This window comes from Talpa occidentalis, unplaced genomic scaffold (genome assembly GCF_014898055.3).
Source record: "Talpa occidentalis isolate TD23 unplaced genomic scaffold, MPIMG_talOcc4v2.1 talOcc4.4, whole genome shotgun sequence".
In the NCBI taxonomy this organism is placed as follows: Eukaryota; Metazoa; Chordata; class Mammalia; order Eulipotyphla; family Talpidae; genus Talpa; species Talpa occidentalis.
The window spans coordinates 85,721,713-85,740,371 of NW_023604295.1; the positions used below are offsets into that span (position 1 = coordinate 85,721,713).

Below are 18,659 nucleotides of genomic sequence, written 5' to 3' on the forward strand. Positions count from 1 at the left end.
AGGGTAGGAAGAGACAGACAAGCAGTTACAGAACATAGAAGGTCTTCATTACATCACAACCTATGAAATAATTATTCAATCTTGTTAAACCCATTATTTCAGGTACCCCATAACCAGGAACCAAGTTCCTTCCTTTTGACTTTCTAAAATCACTCTAAAAATATTTGACCATTGCTGCCACATACATTATTCTTTCTGCAAATTAAAGATCAAAGTTCACGGAGATCTTGACATAATAAAATCTGATGAGTGGATGAACCCACTTCCAGCATGGATTGTTATCTAAGGGGATGCGTATTTCTAAGTCAGCAGACTGACTAAGTGTGGGATTTACAAATCATTTAAAGTGCCTGGAAATACAACTCAACATTTTAACTTTTACATGGAAACCAAATGTAGGTAATATGAATATAAATTATGTGTTACATTAGCACTTCTCAGTGTTTAGTGGGAACCAGAATCAGCTGGCAGGGTTTTTAAAATCTAGATGGCTGGATGCTGTGTTTCTGACTCAGCTAGGTCAGGAACAAGCTGCCTAGTGACAGCAATGCCGTGAGTCTAGACCACACATTAAGAACCACTGTGCTGTATGTTCTTTGAGGTTGATATTTCCATAAAAACTGATTCATAGCACATCCCTCTTAGACATGATTGGCCAATAGTGGGATCTGTCAACAGGAGAAAAACAAAACTGTTAATGTTATTAAGAAAGCAGGGCAGAAATACGTTGACAGGCAGTGGCAAGCACTATGGCTGTCTGGAAAGTTCATGTGCTGTGTAAGAGAGCATCCACTACTCACTGCCAACTGTTGAAACAGGAGGGAATCTGGGCCCAGGTTAGTTGGTCAATAACAACCACCACAGTAAAACTGACATCAGCTATAATAAAAGCAACATATATTACTACTTACTATGTACCAGACAAATGCAGAGATCTTGAAATGTATTATCACGTTTAACAAAGTAAGTCGATAAAGTGCTGCTAACATTTCCGCTTTACACATAAAGAAGTTAAGAAACAGAGAAGTTAAGCAACTTGCACGGGGTCACACAATTTACAGAAGCTAGGCCTCTTAAAGCAGACTGGATTCTGAGCCTCTGTTCTTAACCACAATATTTATGACCTCAGATCTTCCAGGGTTCTTAAGAGAAATCATAAATCCCACTCTCCTATGCTTATTTCCTGTTATTTCCCAAACTTCCATAACTACCCCTACACTCCCTGACCCCATGAAAACAATACATACATGTGTGGGCCATAATTACCCAGGTGCTGCCAGCTAATTAACCCTGACCTAGAAACTAACAGAACCTGCCAGTACCTTCCACTCAGTTTGCACTCATGATGTGCTAAATGCTCTCTGTGTGCAGATACTGCGCTATGCACTTTACAAGGATCTGTAAGTCCTTTCTATTTCTCACTACAGCCCTAAGATAGAAACTATTAGGTTTCCTGTTGGGAGAAAAGGAAAAAACTTTTTGAGCACAAAGTGAACAGATATCTTGTCCAAGGTACATGTGACCCACATACAAGAAAAGGAGGGTGGCCTGAAGACCAGCACCACCGGGGCATAGTGACACCCCCCTCAACAATCAGGACGATCTGAATTCCTCGGGGTTGACTTGAAGCCCAGTAGAAAGAATGGTAAGGAGGGGGTACATGGGGGAGAAGGCCTCAATACAAACCAGTTTCAATTGCCTCAGTGGTACGAATGGTTCAACTGTGGGCATTCTGAGAATCTGGATGTCCCTCCAGCATGTGGAAGAACTTGAGAGGTATAGAATCCCAGAGAGTGGGTTCACTAGCTAATTGAATCAGCTGCTCTTCCAGCGTTGGCTTTAGCGCAAGGTATTGTGCCTCTCCGGAGGCCCTCCCCTGGTAGGGCACACAGACCATGATGAATCCAAGCGGTATGAAAGACATAATAAACTCACCACAGAAGTTCAGAGGAAAAGGAAGCTAATTCCAAATAGGAAACCTGAAAAAGGACCTTCAGGAAATGGAAATTTGTACTAACCCTTAAAGGAGAAAATAGTATTCAAAAGCAAACGCATTGAAGCAGAAAAGCAATTTCAAGGAAGGCCGAGATAGGGTGATTATGAGGGGGGCCTTGAAGGACCAGAGGCTGTAGCAGGGAACATAGAAGATAAGCCTGGGAATGGAGCGTGGGAACCTACAGTGGAGCACACTAGTTTTGTATTCAGATGTTGGGACTTTTCAGATAAGTCACCAAAGTTTTTTGAAGTTAAGAACTACAAACTCCAAGTTGCACATCAGGAATATCAATTTGCAGGCAACAGGAGGATTCTGGATTGAAGAAAAAGTCACTGAGAACAGATCAACTAGAGAAGAGTTTTCCATTTGTGCAGGTAAGAGCAAAGGAGAAAGAATCTGATACAGACCTTACAGACATTTTCAGGGAGAGTTTCTGAATCCAAGACCACTGGAGAACATGGTGTTATGAGTAATGTGTGTGTCATTTGTATGCAAAGTGGAGTCCATAATCACATGTCCCCCTCCACCCCCCAAACACACATACTTCAAATGCAATTCATTGTCTAAAGATCATTAGCTTAGGTGATATGCTGAATCACGAAGGAAAAAAGACTATGTAGGAAGTAGAGTTTGAGTATGATGAAATCTGCAGCATCAATGAGACAGATGGGTCAGGTTAGCCAGCAGGGGCCAAATATGAATTATGGGCTCTGAAGACAAAACTACGTGAGAGGTGAAAGGAAACATCTCTTCTAAGGCAGAAAATAAACGAGCTCAGAGGCTAGGCTGCAAAAAGTAGTGAAGAGAGTAGACAGAAAAAGAAGAACAGGGGAGATGCCTAAGACTGGGGTTGTGGGAGCTGGTAATTTAAAAGGAGAAACAGGAGGTCCACTGTACTGGAAACCAAAGAACAAGAGACACAAGGAGGAAGTGATGGTCAGAGACATATCCACTCTTGGGGTGACATGTGATGAGTCTACAACTATGAGATCGGTGGTAACTTGAAGGAGATGTGGTAAAATCCCAATTTGCAATGGGGAGTGAGGAGCCCAGCAGGTCCACGAATACTATCCTTTCGCTATGACATTGATGAGAAAAACAAAATCCCAGCTGACACTGAACAAAACGTTATTTGATGACTGCTTAAAGTTTCATCTTCCAAGAATCTATAGATGACAGTGAGAACATACTGTACAAACAACAATTATCTTGCCAATAAAGGACAAATCAATTTAAAGGAGTTCCATGGAGAAACAAACAAAAAACTATTATATCAGTGTGGCTTTTCCCAAGGGCTTCTAGCTAGAGGTAGAGTAACTGTTCCTTCTGTGATGCAGAGTGAATGTGCTCCACGTCAAAGAGCAAGCAAAGCAGAGGGACTATATCAGAAGGTAGTCAGAATCACACAAGCCAGACACTCCAGACTCAGGCAGAAAATGGCTGTCACCAACACTTAGACTTACACATTACCTGGGTTTCTGATCACCAGCTCCTATCACATTTTAGTATAAAGCATTTGGGAGAGGGGAGGGAAAGGGGTCGAGGGGAGGAGAGGGGAGAGGAAAGAAGATGAAGGAGGAGGAGCACAGGGAATGACAGGGGAGGGTTGTTAAGAGAGGAGGGGAAGACAAGGGAAGGTTATGGGGAGGGGAGGGGAAAGGGAGGGGAAGAAGAGGACGTGGGGTACCAAGCATTAGGGATGGGAAGAAAGGAGGAATGATATAAGAGAAAGCAAGAATACAAAAGAGAAAAGAAACTGAATTTAAGACTTAAAGTAAATGAACCAGAGTTTTAAAATATGCCATACCACACTCAAAAAGTGGACTTTTGCTGCTTCTGTGATAAACTTAAACTGACAAATACAGGATCCTGGGGCATAGTAATAGGATGTCTACATTTATTTTTGAAATTCAGCTTAAAGATCAGATGTTTGTAAAATGACATCACTTAGTGGTATTCATTTTAAGCAGTTTTATCTAATGTATATTTAAATACTTCTATAGATTTTTAAAAATATTACCATTATGCATTAAATTTATCTCATATACATTAAATTTATCTCATTAATATTATCATATTAATATATGCTTTTAACCCTTTTAAGTCAATTACTCTTCAACAGAAATTCTCTGAAACTAAAAATGCCTGAACTATAAGTGAGTGAACCTGAACAATATCCCTGCCGAGACCACCTCCCAGCTCACCATCCCCTTAACTCTGACCTCAACTTTTACACATTTCCACAATTTCAATTAGTGTGAAATAAGCCAATCCTAATTCCCTCATTTTCAGAAAAGAAAGCTGTGAAGAAAAAATATAAAGTGTATTTTAAGCAAGCATCAGCTCTTTATTATAGAGAAGCCAAGAGGTTCCTAAGGGCAATCAACATATGTCACAAACTCACCTGACTACTGAGCTAAAGGATGTTTTCAAGTTTCAATCAATCCACCATCATATAGTACAGACATCCCCCCCCATTCATTCATTTACTCATTTTCCCTTTGCCTTCACACACAAACACAAACACACACACACACACACACACACACACACACACGCCACAGTTCACTAAGTTCTAAGAACTGACAGCACAGTTCCAAACCCTATAGGAATTACCTGTATATATTACCTATTTAAGCTTCACAATCTTATAGGGTAGGCATTTCTAAACTCTTTCTTCAGATGAAAAAGTTGAGGTTCAGATATATTAATGACTTGATCAAAGTAGTAAGGCTACTAAATGGAGGGACTGAAAGCGACATTGGAGTCTCCAAGTGCTAGGCTAGATGCCACCTCTCAAAAATAAGGTTCCCAAAGTGAGGAGCTAGATCAAGTATCCTAGCACAGGAAAGAGCATCACTATGAGGGCGAGAGTCAGATGCAGACCAATCTCCAGACCCAATCTCCAAACGATTCCTCCTCTTTAATGGACCTTGCAAATGAGGTTCTCATGTTAGGAAAAAAAAGCACTTTATTTAAAGCAGACCTAATAGATACAAATCATTTCAAATGACAGATTAAACACAGTAATTCAGGCACAGGAATCTTAAGATACCAATCTCAGAGGAACATTAAAGGGCATATAATAATTATACTCAGCACAAATTCTCATCTACTAAATAAATATAAGCCACAATTAGAGTGACTTTCCTCTAGAAAGATGGAACAGTAAGATTTGGTGAAGATTTTACCACAATCCTGTGTGCAAGCCAAGGACATTCAAGATAGAGCAACTGGAGATGTTTCAACTAGATCCCTCCTTGTCTTTGTTTGGAACAATGAGTAAATGTAGTACAAAGGACTAGGACTAGGAAGTTCCTTATATATGCACTTTCCTACAAGAGGGCATGGATACATCTGAGATTACACATATTGAAACCACAATAAAAATGCTGTGTCTACTAACACTGGAGAAGGGGACACTGCACTAGTTCAGCCAAGGCAGAGAAGCCAAATAAAGAAGGTAGAAAATAAGATATATTTCAGGGAAAAAGGACTAGAAGGCTAAAGTAGGGGCCTCCCTGGTGGCACAAAGGGTTAAGCACAGCACATGAAGCTATCTGCAGCCACTGCAGCGAGAGTTTGATACTCAGCCTGGGAAGTGACCCACATGGCATGTCAGACCTCTCCTGACTCTCCCACTGCTCTCCTCAACATTGTATTTCAGTCAATCCATTTATTCTGCTCCCCACCCTGTCTCTGGTGAATACTTTCACCCCCCAAGTCTCTGGCCTGTACCCCAGTTCTTGTATGCATAAATAAATAAATCCTTAAAAAAATAAGAATGTCAATTTAAAAAAAAAAGAACCACTTTTCAAAAGCTAGGAAGATTAAAGAGGAAAAAAAAGGCTGAGAGACTGTTCTAAAAGATAAAATTCTGAAACAGAAAACTGTAAAACCAAAAGCAATGTGTGACCATTGATTATGTATAAAAAATATTATAATTAGGAAATTACAAAATTTTAGTATAGACTGAATATTTTAAAATGATTGTTTCAATATTAATCTTTTGATTGATTAATAGTATAGTGACTAGGTGGGAGAATATCCTTGTTCATAGGAAATAGATGCTGAAAACGTTAGGGGTGAGGCATTTGTCATAGAGACTATTATTTCAAATAGGTTCCCCCAAGAAAGATGGGGGGAGAAGGGAAAGTATGTGTGAAAAATTTTAATGATTTGCAATTTAGATGAAATCTAGTTATACTATTATTTCAACTTGTCTGTAGGTTTAATATTTTTAAAAATACTATCAGAAAAAAAAATCATTCCTAGTAGAAAATGTAACTTTTTTTTTTTTTTAAAGATGGTCATGGTAGAGAAACACAAACAAGTATCTCAGGATGTTGTCCTGTGTTCAAATAAATTAGGGTTTGTAATCGCCAAACAATATTATTAAAGGAGCTTCTCTGTATTTAATAGGATCTTCCAATGAAGCAGCAAGTTAGTTGTTACAAAGTCTACTGTGGCTTTTATGAAATCTGAGACTTGCTATAAAAATAAGCAAGGGAAAAATATACAGGCTTACCTTTCAATGATTTGAATGGTAATAAAGTTATGGGTTGGTTTTTAGCTGCTTTTTTGATCAAAGCATTACACTTTTCGTGACTAAACGTGTACTACTTCCCTTTTTGTATGAGAAGTAAGACCAGCTTTAACAAGTCCCAACTTGAGATAGCATACATAATATGATGGCATAATATGACTATGCATAAAGGCTGCCTCATGTTAATTTTTTCATTACTAGACTTGATTTGCAACACTGGCAAAGGAAGTTTTTTTAATACAACAATCTGACTTACATTCCTAGGGAACAGAAAAGTCTATTCTAGTCTTAGCCCACCCTCAGGGAGAGGAAAAAGAGGCCACCTACTAAAGGGTCACCAGCTGCTTTCTATCTCCATAAGAAAAGCTTTATTAAAACAAAACAAAACCATCCAGAGCTAAGGTGCTTCATTTTCTTCAAACATGGAAAGGCCTATCAAATTCCCTTCACACATTAGTCTTCTTTCAAGAATTTTTTTTTTTTAGGGCCTCCACTGGTGGCACAGGCAGTTGAGTGCAGTGCTGTGAAGCTGTCTGCAGCCTCTGCAGTGCCGCTTCGATCCCAGCAAGGGTCCCACATGGCGCAGCAGACTTCTCCTGGCTTGCCCGCTGCTCCCCTCAGCAGTGTATTTCTGTCAGTCTGCCTGTTCTGTTCCCTGCTCTGTCTCTGGTGAGTCCTCTCACCCTCTTGCACATCTGGCCTGTAACCCCAGTTCTTATATAAATAAATAAATCTTTAAAAAAAAGAATTCAAGATTTCAGTTAAAAAAAGAATTTTTTAAAAGGCTCTCACAACTCATTAATATAAGTTTGAATTATTAAACCATGTCCTCTTCAATTTCAAAATAGGAAAGAATATAAAAGACATCTTCAGCAGCTCTATACAAACAAAAGACATTTTCTTTGAAGTAAAAAAATCAATGTTAAGTTAGTTGATCCGATGAAGTCAACCCACGTAATAAATAACATTAATGAGGAAAACAGTAAAATTCCCTTTTTCTTTTAACAGAGGTTTGTGAAATGTCTGTCCAAATAAACTCCCTAATATGACTTCATACACACTATTGGAAGTTTGGGATGTTCTTAAAACTTAAAGAGAAAGTAATTGCTTCACATACTTTCACAGTTCTCCCAACTGTAAAATGTTTGGACTGGTTCTTTTAAAACTTGGCAGATGGTTACTCTGCCAAGTTAGATCACACATTATAAACAGTACATCATTTATTACTTATGGATCACAGTGACAACCGACAAAAAATTTAACCCAAGGACAGTCCCTCAAACTAACCTGCATGACATAATCCCCTAAAAATACACTCTGGTATCAAATGCTATAAGCAAAAGTCATGGCAATGCAGTACAAAATAGCACAAGTAGAGTCAACCTAAATGAAGGCTTGTTTGTAAATCTGACAAATTCTTCTAAGATGGACAATTTATAAAGTTGACTAATTTTTTTTATATACCCATTTATGCATACAAGAACTGGGGTACAGGCCAGAGGTGTGGGGGGGTGAGAGGATTCACTAGAGACAGGGGAACAGAACAGGCAGACTGACCAAAATACATTGCTGAGGGGAGCAGCAGGCAAGTCAGGAGAGGTCTACTGTGCCCATGTGGGTTGCCCATGGCTGGAATCGAACTCATGCTGCAGTGGCTGCGGAGAGCTTCATAGGTTGCATCTTAACCCCCTGCGCCACCAGGGAGGCCCCTAAAGTTGACTAACTTTTGTTCGGACTTTCCCTAAAGCTATTCGCAAAGTGTTAATCCATTCAAAATAGAATGGAATGGAAAACCATTAAAATTATAGTTTCTTGTTTAGAGAAAGGTAATAAAAGAAACAATTTTGATATTATCAATATTTAAATAAAACATACCCTTGCTTTTCTGTACAAAAGGAAAACCATGTAGTACATATACAGCATTTCAGTAAGGCATAAACCTATTACTGATTTGCTACCTTCAAAAAAAAGGGGAGGGAAATAGTAACCTAAGATTGAACCTTATCTTCAACCATAACAGTTAACAGGTTTTGATTCAATTTGGTGAAATATCTTTTTTTTTAAAATATTGCATTCAGGAAATTATTAGTCATTTGGAGATTTTTATCTAAAAGTTCTATAATTACAAATTAAAGGTGATTTGATAATTTTAATTTATCATTGTGGGAAGTTTAAAAAAAAACAAAATAGGGGCCTCCCTGGTGGCGCAGCGGTTGAGCGCTGGGTTGCGAAGCTGCCTGCAGCCTCTGCAGCACCGGTTTGATCCCCAGCTGCTCCCCGGCCACCGGAGGAGGGTCCCACATGGCGCGCAGACCTCTCCTGCCGCCCGCTGCTCCCCTCAGCAGTGTACTTCGGTCCTTCTGCCTGCTCTGCTCCCCGCTCTGGCTCTGGTGAGTTCTCTCACCCTCCCACGCTTCTGACTGTACCCGGTGCTTGTATAAATAAATAAATCTTTGGGAAAAAATAATAATATGAACTTGTGTAAGTAAAGGACAGAATGCAAGTGCCTCGATGAACTCAGTCCTAAATAATTTTATTTAAAATGTTTTGAATATTTATATTTGTGTATATGTGCAAAAGGAGTATAAACCTATAGACCTATAAACCGTGAGACTCTAAGACTACCGGTTTCCAATCAATCACTAGTATAAACAAAGGTATTTTAATTTTAGTATCTAAATCTGTAGAAAAGTATCTGGAAGGATTTGTCTTTCAAAAATATGTTCTGTCAAAATTTTAATTAGCAGAAAGACTGTAATTCATATTTTCTAATAAGCAATAGGAAATCAAAACAATCAAACAAAAAAAAAAACACCTAAAGATTGATTCAGTAGGCCCCAACCTGAGATTTCATCCCTACCTCCTTAAGCATGTTCTGGTATCTGAGTTCCAGCCCTCTGTGTTTCCTTCAGGTGAGTCACCATCTGACCCTCACAGGTTCAGGAAATGTGCTTCCCTAGTCTACAAATCTCACCTACTCTAAGATGTGAGTCATTTACATTAGCAAGAGAGCAAGTTGCTCCAGTTGTTCCGGAGCAGGAAAATTTGAAAGGGTTCCCCACAGGACAGCCTCAAGGAGATCAGAGGAGTACCTACCTTCTCTGGAAGGGGAGAAAAATGCTTCTTTTTCACGCTTTACCAGAGAACCCACTTCCCTGACAAGTTTATTTTCAAGGTTTATTCTTAGTTACAAGCCTGTTTCAACTTGAAGACATCATATCAGGTGGATGGACAACCAGCTACTGCAATGAAAGGTAAATGAAAAATTTTTTTTTATTATTTTCTCCCAAGTTGTGGTTGATAGGACACAGCTCGGATTAAGACTGTAATTCTACTTCTGCTTGAATCAGAGGTTTGAAGAAAAAGTAGAAATTTGAATGCTAAGTGTGTGAGGTGTGTGTACGTCTCTTGGAAGGAACCACTTTCTGACACAGGAGACACATGTCTTTTGTGGAACTTCTCTGTTCCCAACTTGGGAAGGAAGAACGTGAACTGTGCACTGTACCTTAGAAAGTGGAAACAGTGCTTGAGAAAGGACTTCTATTAGGAGAATTTTTTATCATATGTACTAGATAAGTAAAATCCAAAGCTCCTCCTAATTGTTTCCCAAGATCCACAACTTAAATTTATCTCATTAACTTTCATTCATATATTTTTTTGAGACCAAAAGAAAAAGATGATTTTCGGTCCCAATTGCTTTATTTTGATAAAAGAATTTAATCTTTTCACTGTACCACAAATAACAGGGCAGTTCTCACATTCTTACTCTGATTCTTTGCAAGATCACATGTTAAAACATGTTAAGAAAGGCATATAGAAAACTGCCTAGCTACTGACAAACAGATTAGTAAGAGCTTAGTTCTGTTTCATATTCAAACTGTTAAAGAGAAATTTTTGCTTCATTGGGGAAAGCAAGAGGCATAGAGATTTGAACTCTTTTAAGTTCTAATTAGGACTTTCAAAGGTAGATAAGCCTGAGGTAGAGTGACTTTTTGCAGTATTAGATTAAGATTTATTTACTACAGAATTTTCTATCATTTTTAAGTCAAACCTGCTTTCAAGTTAGATTTGTTAATATTTCAATAATTTTTTTTCATAATTCTAATTAAAGACATCAACTTATTAGCAAAATAAAAAAAAAAGCTTGGTTCTATATTGCTAAATATACATATGGTATGATGGAGAGCCAGATACTGCTATTTTATTTTATTATTATTTCTGCCAGTTGGAGGTTAATAGTCTATCCTTCTTGGAGGTAGGTATCAGAGAGATCTTAGTCCTTTCGCAACATTCTATCCTAAGACTAATGTTTCCAACATTGATTTGAAAAGTATTTCAGGTGTATGTGGATTAAAGAGAAGAGGCTAGAAAAGCAATTAGATTGCTAAACCATATTTATGACTGGAGTCTAGGAAAAAAATCCCTCAGTCAGAAAACCATGGCTATTTTACAAAGAAATTGAAAGGGAAATTTCTTAGACAGAGGTAGTTTGCTGAGAGGGCTTATTGCACTCAGAACTATAGGCTGAAGAAATGATACTTTTATTTAGGTTAGTGGCATTCATGGTCTTCAGACACTTCCTGCTCCTCCTCTTCTTTGATATCTTAGGGTTTTACTTCCTTTAAGAACAAAAATATCCTATTCTTAGTCCCAAATACTGAGAAAATGCCACAGAAACTTTAAACAGAGGAACCAAGAATTGTTCTTTGTATGTTTCTAACCTGAGAAACAGTAGGAAAATCCAGAAAACTGCCTCAAAGCTCACTAAAGGGATTGGGGATGAAGGTAGGGGAGAAGTGAGGTTACATATTGGTAAAATTGGCTGTGAGCATACCACAGTTCTGGGCAGATGCTTGGCACAAACTAGGAATAGTGTTTGCTTTAGGGCAGAAAGTCAGGACTCAGCTCTTTGGGAGCTAAAGGTCACCACCATGACTTGGACAAGCCTCTTACATCCCCAAGAGCTCTCTGCCCTCCCTCCCAGTAAATGAGGGAATTAGATTAGATGGTCATTAGAGGGCCCTTATCGCCCATGATCCAGGTGATATGTTGAGGGGGTCAGGATGATTCAAGAGCACAAGGGCTAGGGCAGAACACAGGGGTGCTGGAGAGGACACTGGGTGGAGACCACCATCAGGAGGAGTATCAGTGCTTCCCCACCCATTTATGTCATGACCTTAGTCAAATCTTGACCTCTCTAGGTCTCAGATTCTCTCTGTAAGATGGAGATGAATAAGTTTGCTCCCACTTCCTCAGGTGGAAAGTTTTACATTCATACCAATGCAAGGACCAACTGCAATTTTCTGCACTTGAGACCATTTGAAGCAAAGAGAAGAACAGAGGCAGCTCTTAAAAAACTAGATAATATGAGTCACATGAAAAACATCAAATGAACAATAAATGAGACTCAAACTAAATTAAATTAAATTCATTCATTCAGATCAGTGATTCCATAATTTTTATATTAAGGTAATTTCTAATAATTCCTGTCATTTGCGAAGTCAAAGGCAACACCTAAATGACTTTTTTCTAATGCATTAGATAGAATTCATGGGCCTCCCCTGGTGGCACAGTGTTTGAGCGCTGGGTTGCAAAGCTGCCCTCAGCCTCTGCAGCGCCGGTTTGATCCCCAGCAGCCGACGAGGGTCCCACATGGCGTGCAGACCTCTTCTGCCATGCCTGCCGTTCCCCTCAGCAGTGTATTTTGTCGGTCTGCCTGTTCTGTTCCCTGCTCTGCCAATGGTGAATTCTTTCACCCTCCCGTGCTTCTGACTGTACCCAGTGCTCGTATAAATAAATAAATCTTTTAAAAATATTAATAAATTTATTTTTAAAAATTAAAAAAATTAAAAACAGAATCCATATGGTACAAGGGCCTTACTACTAAAATAACAGTCAAAATCTACAGTAATAGCTTAATATATGCCCAAGACCACTGCATATTTTAACATACCAATTCATTTAAAAAAATCTCACACAACCTTAAGGTAATTTACTGTTACCCCATTTTACACATAAGCAAAATGAGGCTTAAGTTTTCCATAAGCAAGAAGTACAGTTCTAACCTTAATCCATGTCAACCACGCTCCATAGTCACTACTTTTTAAGGTTCTGAGTAAACTCACTATTTCCTATTAGTCACCAACATTGTGTGGTTAGATAAATAGGTAAAATTATATGGATATGTGATTTATTCACAATACTTGACTTCAGAAGATAAATGGCTCTATTGCATGCATCATGCTCCCATCATGCCCTGCAACAAACTGGAGCTACTTTACAGCCTACTTTTCCCAAAGACAACATCAGATTACAATCAGCACATGAATTCCCCATTTGCATAGAAGTAGCTAAAAGCACAACACTCAGACCAAGTTGTGTTCAAATTCAGGCTCTAACCCTTGCCAAATGTGTTTACCTGGGGGAACTCTAGCACTTGAACAACAAACAAAACAGTGCTTGTCTGCTGAAGGAACCTCTCTAAGTCTCAGTTTCTTTATCTGAAAAACAGAGGTACTAATTCTTACTATCACTCAGGTAGCATCCAAACACTGAAGTCCTACTCTATGTCAACCTTCAATAAAACATTTAAAGACCACATGAAGTAATACTGTGGTGATACCCCTTTCAAGCTCTTAATCCTTCCTATGAGGAATGTTTTACAGATGAGGAGATGGAAGCATAGAGGGGTTGGGAAACTGCACAAGTGGCAGATCTGCACGCCAATATTCTTTTAACCAATTAAAACATATCTAAATAATTTAGAGTAACCATAGGCACATGGTAATATTAATGAGCATTTGCAGAAACCTTACTCTTACTAACATTGGTGTTGCTGTATTGCTTAAGAAATTAAAACAGATTTTTCAGCTTTTAGTATAGCTCTATTACTGGTTAGAGCTCTATTACTGGTTAGAGTTATTATTGGCTTACGTCACCAGAGCAACTCTCCAGAGGACACAGGGCAGAGTTAAACTACTTGGAAAAAACTCTGTTCTTCAAGTCCATGAATTTGGAAGGTATTCTTTGTTTAACTGATTTCAAATTGCTTCCAAAGAGGAAGCCAGTATACATTTCTTAAACTAAAGAAGTTCATGATCTAGTTGAAAAAAATAAGGTGTTGGTGCACATTAGAATACTTAGCTGTGTGACTCTCAGGCTTGAAGTTGCCAAGAGACATCTAAGATATCTGGATATACATGCACGGATACCAGTTACCTCTAGGCTGCAGGCATTTTAGAGCCTGCCACACTCCTTCTGGGGTGGATGACCTGTTCAGACTTGTCTGGCTTGTATTTTACAGACTTGAAGGTTATAAAGGAAACAGGAAAAAAAAAGTCACGCTGGGTTTCAGCTGGGGCACTACAATCAGACTGCAGTCGTGTGAATTTAAAGGTTAGAAAGACATTAAGTATTGGTTAATGCAGAAATTAGTTTGAGTGCTAGAAGTTGGAGTCACCTGATACACAAGTGCTATGGTACACTAGCACTTGCTTTGATGGCCTCCCCATTCCTCCATCCTGGAGGGTGCTCCCAGAAACAGAGCTGTCCTGCAACTAGAGTGGCAAAGTCCAATCCCTCTGTCCTTCACTGGAATCCCAACAGGAGATGGTGCATTTTCCATGCAGTCTCCCTACCTTTTTAGATGAATTACTACTCAATTTCATACCAGAAAAATGCTACATCCAATATATGTACATGGTTTTCATGTAGAAACTAAATAATCATTCCCCACTCTCCCAAAGTAAATGTTTGAGGCAATTTACAGAGATACTTGAGATAAAGTCATTTCAAATGAATTTTAAATAAGAAAAATGGGGCTGGGTGGGAGAAAAATAATGAAGGGAAATTAAAGCCATGTGAGACGTTAGTTCACTAAATATATTAATTCCTCTTTTTTTCCTATTTCTAGATCAACAGGTAAACAAGAAGGCATAGTGGTTGAGTATTGATAATTTAGTTAACATGCTTAAAAGAACACTATTCACAATATGAAGATTAGAAAGAATTTTCTCTCATAAATTCTCACATAGAAAACTGAAGTTATATTGAAAACCCAAAGAGCAGGCACAGTAAAAAAAAGATAAATACCTAGAATCATCAACTCAAAACTCAATGTAGGCTTACCCACTCCATCAGAGCAGGAGGGGGCAAAACAATGGGGTCTGGGAACATGGCTCATGCAATAGTTTGCATCCAACTATTGTTTCTTCTAGGAAACCTCTCTGCTCACTCCTCCCCAATAGGAAATTATCAAAAGTTCCCCAAGTACTAGACATACTAGGTTAAATCATATGCAAATGCTACTTTGACCTATAAAATATATCTCCATGTATTTAATCTAATATAGCAGCACCAAGGAAGAAGAAATTTAAAAGACTATTCATCCCAAATTAAATACAAAGCCAGTTCTAAGATCCTATAAACTGTTTCAAAGCTTGTCTTGAAAGCTCATTAATTTCTGGTAAAAAAGGAAAATAACAAGTTTGGGGAAATAAAAATGAAGGGAGGTTTAGAACAGACAGACATCAGGTAACAAGTATCAGATTAATCTAAGTATTAGCAGAAACTCAAAGGAGAGACCTGGGGCAGCGCCTCCAGGAAATTAGATGTTGCAAATTCTAACCCACAAATTTTGTTTCATCTGTGTAATGTTTTGACAAAACTAAACCAGAATTTAAAATTCATGCTATTTTATATGAGAATTCATTTATCTTGGTAAATTAGATGGTCTGGTGGCAGTGGATCCACACAGTTGCCTAGCAATCACCCAGAGTCTGGAGAGGGGCAACATTTCCCAGCTCCTGCAGTCTGCAACCCCCTGGTGACCTCTGAGACCACAGCTAATGATTTCCCACTTAACTGTATTTCATTAGCATGTGGGTGCTGTTGATGGTCGCTCCTTATACCTGGCTCAGTTTTCTCATTGGCAACCTCTCAAGTTATATTCACATTGCATACATCTGCTTTAGCGTCCCTCACTTTACAGTTAGCAATTTGGAAACATCAGAGGACCAGTGTTTCATGAGCTGTCCTCCCAATCTTTGGCCATGCCTTACATGGATCCACTGCCAGTTCCTATTCTCTTAGTTCTTAGAAGGTTGTACTCTTTCACTTCTGTGAGGAAAAGAGAATGTTCATGGGGGCGTGGATGGGTGACTCACAGATGGCTACCAAGATCAGTTCAGAGAGCCAAAAATTAAGTGAAAAGTATTTCTGAACTCTGATTCTGGCCTTCAAGTGCTCTGCTGGATCCTGGAGAGAGAAAGATGCAAGGGTCCTCACAGGCTATCAGTCAAACAAGGAAAATGTCATTAAGCATCCAGGCAGTCTCTAGGGACGGAACAGTGACACAGAACAGGGAAAACATGGAAGGCTTGAAAAGAGGAGGCAGGTAAGTTAGACTTGAAACTCATATAAGGAGTTTGCCTGGTAGATAAGGCAGAGGTGGGATTCCAAGACAGAAGGGCCAGGTGATTGGCAAAGGCTAGTGTGGGAGTTTGGAGCTGCAAAATGGGTAAGTAGATAAGGTCAGGTCATCAGAGCACCTGAGGTGGGGCTTGAGTTGTAGCCTTTCAAGACAGGAAGTCAGTGAGGGCTTAATGGAAGAAAGAACTTTACATGAGGAAATGCAGCCAGCAGGAGGAAAACAAAAGTGGGAAATATTATGATAATAACAAACATATAGGCCACTATTTCTCCCAGTTAGATAATAATACATTCTTTATACATCAACCAGAAAGAATTATTTTGACTCAACTATGCCCAATTAGTTTGAGAAGAACTACCCTAAAAGTAATTAATGCCAAGTGAGGGAATTTCTTATTTTTTGAATAAATTTATAATAATACATTTTATAATATTTATAATATAATATAATATTTATAATATTTCTAATAATATTTATAATATATTTATATTTATAATATAATATCATATCATATATAATATATATAATATAACATAATATTTATAATATAATATTTATAATAATAAAGAAATAAATAAATTTCTTGTTTTTTTGAAAGGAAAAAATGGAAAATAGAGGTATATATATTAAAACTGAGGAATATCTACTACTAGAGTTAAAAACCTTACTTGAGAATTTTTAAACTATGAAAGAGGGTAAAGGATTTAACTGAAAGAAGACTTGTCTCTTAGGCACCAGTCTTATTCCACTAACATAAGCAGCATTACGGTTTGAATTAGGGTAGCCAAGCTTACATCTCTTCTATTCGGAAAGGCCTTGAGAAACCGGCTGCCTCATCCACACCCAGAAAGCCATAATGATGGCCTTATCAGAATGGTGAAGGTGACATCCTGCAACCATCACCATGAAGAATAATTATAACTTAAGTATAGTGCTTAACCCAAGGCATGACCTTGCTAAACAAGGAAGAGCATCTTCCTATGGTTGCAAAAAGTGTTCTTTCTTGCTTAGTAGGCTGGTAAATGGTAATCAACTGAAGCATTTGCCTGGATTCTTGAATTCTAAGAATTTTTTTAAGGAGCTATAAATTAATTGAAATACATTTGCCTTAGAACATATTCATCTAAAACTACTACTCAGGCTATTGAGATATAGCCCCTAACCAATCTGACCAGTTTCTTCCATGGCAATGATTTAGCATTTATATATATGTTAAGTAAAATTTTGCCTAAACAGAAAATAAAAATACATATTTTGATTCAGTAAATAGCAAAATTTGAATATGAATAAACAGACTACTGTTATTAAACAGGGAGAACATAACACTTGCCATAAGTTGTGCCTCTATATTACTGTAATTTTTACAATATAAAAGGACCTTGTATATTATCTCCTCAGATGCTCAGAACACCTTTGGGAATTAGGCCATATATTAATTTCCCCATTTCAGAGAAGAATAACTCAAGCTCTAAGAATTAAAAGCCTTTTCCCAGGGCCACAGAGTCAAAGCTGAGTCAAGAACTTCACACCTGTCTACCAAATGGAGCCCAAGGACAAGCAAAGCAGCATAGGCGGGAGGCAGCCACCCTGGAGGCACCGAGCCTGGAGCCCATTTCTTGATTCTGTTTCTCATTATCTGTGTGATGTGGGCCAAGTTGCTGAATCTAGTGAGTTTTTCTTACCTGTATAAAGCAATGATCAGGATTAGAGTTAAGTTTATAAAGAAGCATTAGCCACAAACCGTCTTCTGGAGTTTACAATCAAGTTTATCCCATCCCCCTTCCAGAATGTATGAATGTATGAAATTTTATTAAAAAACAAGTGGTCTCAGAGGTCACCTGAAAAAAAAAAAAATGTGTCAAGTCTAAATGTGAATCAAAATATGCTGATTGTAGGCTACAGACCTGAAGCATAACTTTCAAAAGAGAACCTTAGGGCAAGTACCTGAAAACCTGAATGAAGACGTGTGTGCTTTGCACAACTTTGGGATACCGACTCTAAGCATGCATTAATGAAGTGTCCTATGAATATGGTGACCTAATTCTATTACAAAAGGAGAAGTAAATTACCATAGAAGTAATTTGTTTCTTTGCCAAGGTCTTCAGCAGAGCATTGTTGGAAAATTCTCTCTCTCTCTCTCTCTCTCTCTCTCTCTCTCTCTCTCATTTAAACAGGGATTCTTAAATTTTATAGGTGATTCTAAAAGACAAGAGGGGTTGTACCTTTCAACAGAAACACTGCATTAGAAGGTTTTCTGTGCATATTACATCTTTATCATGGAAAAAGATAATGACTACACTATATTCCTTTATGCTTTATGGACTAATATGGCCTTTCAGAAGAAAATGACAAAAAGGCTTCAGAGCGAATTAATTTTTTTTTAATTTGGATGTGAGCTTCTAGAAAACAAACTGAAAAGTGGAGGACAAACAGAGAGGTAATTATACTAACACCCTGACATTTGAGAACCACAACCTCCAAATAATCAATTTAAAAAATCATGAATAGCTGAGCCATAGAGCAAGCATTTCACTAGCATTTACTTTTTGTATCTCGAGCAGACAGACAATGATGAGAACAGTGAAGCTGGAAGAATGAAGACCTGGCAGGGCACATTTACTGGCTCTTCCTGCTGAGGCGGGAGCTTCCCCAGCTTGGCATGACTGACCTCCCTCCTCTGCTTGAGT

At 38.3% G+C, this 18,659-nt stretch overlaps 1 protein-coding gene across 1 annotated transcript in view; it reads right to left on the reverse strand.

Moving 5' to 3' along the window:
* The window catches only part of MED12L (mediator complex subunit 12L), a 374,036-nt gene that overhangs the window by 118,022 nt on the left and 237,355 nt on the right, over window positions 1-18,659 (reverse strand).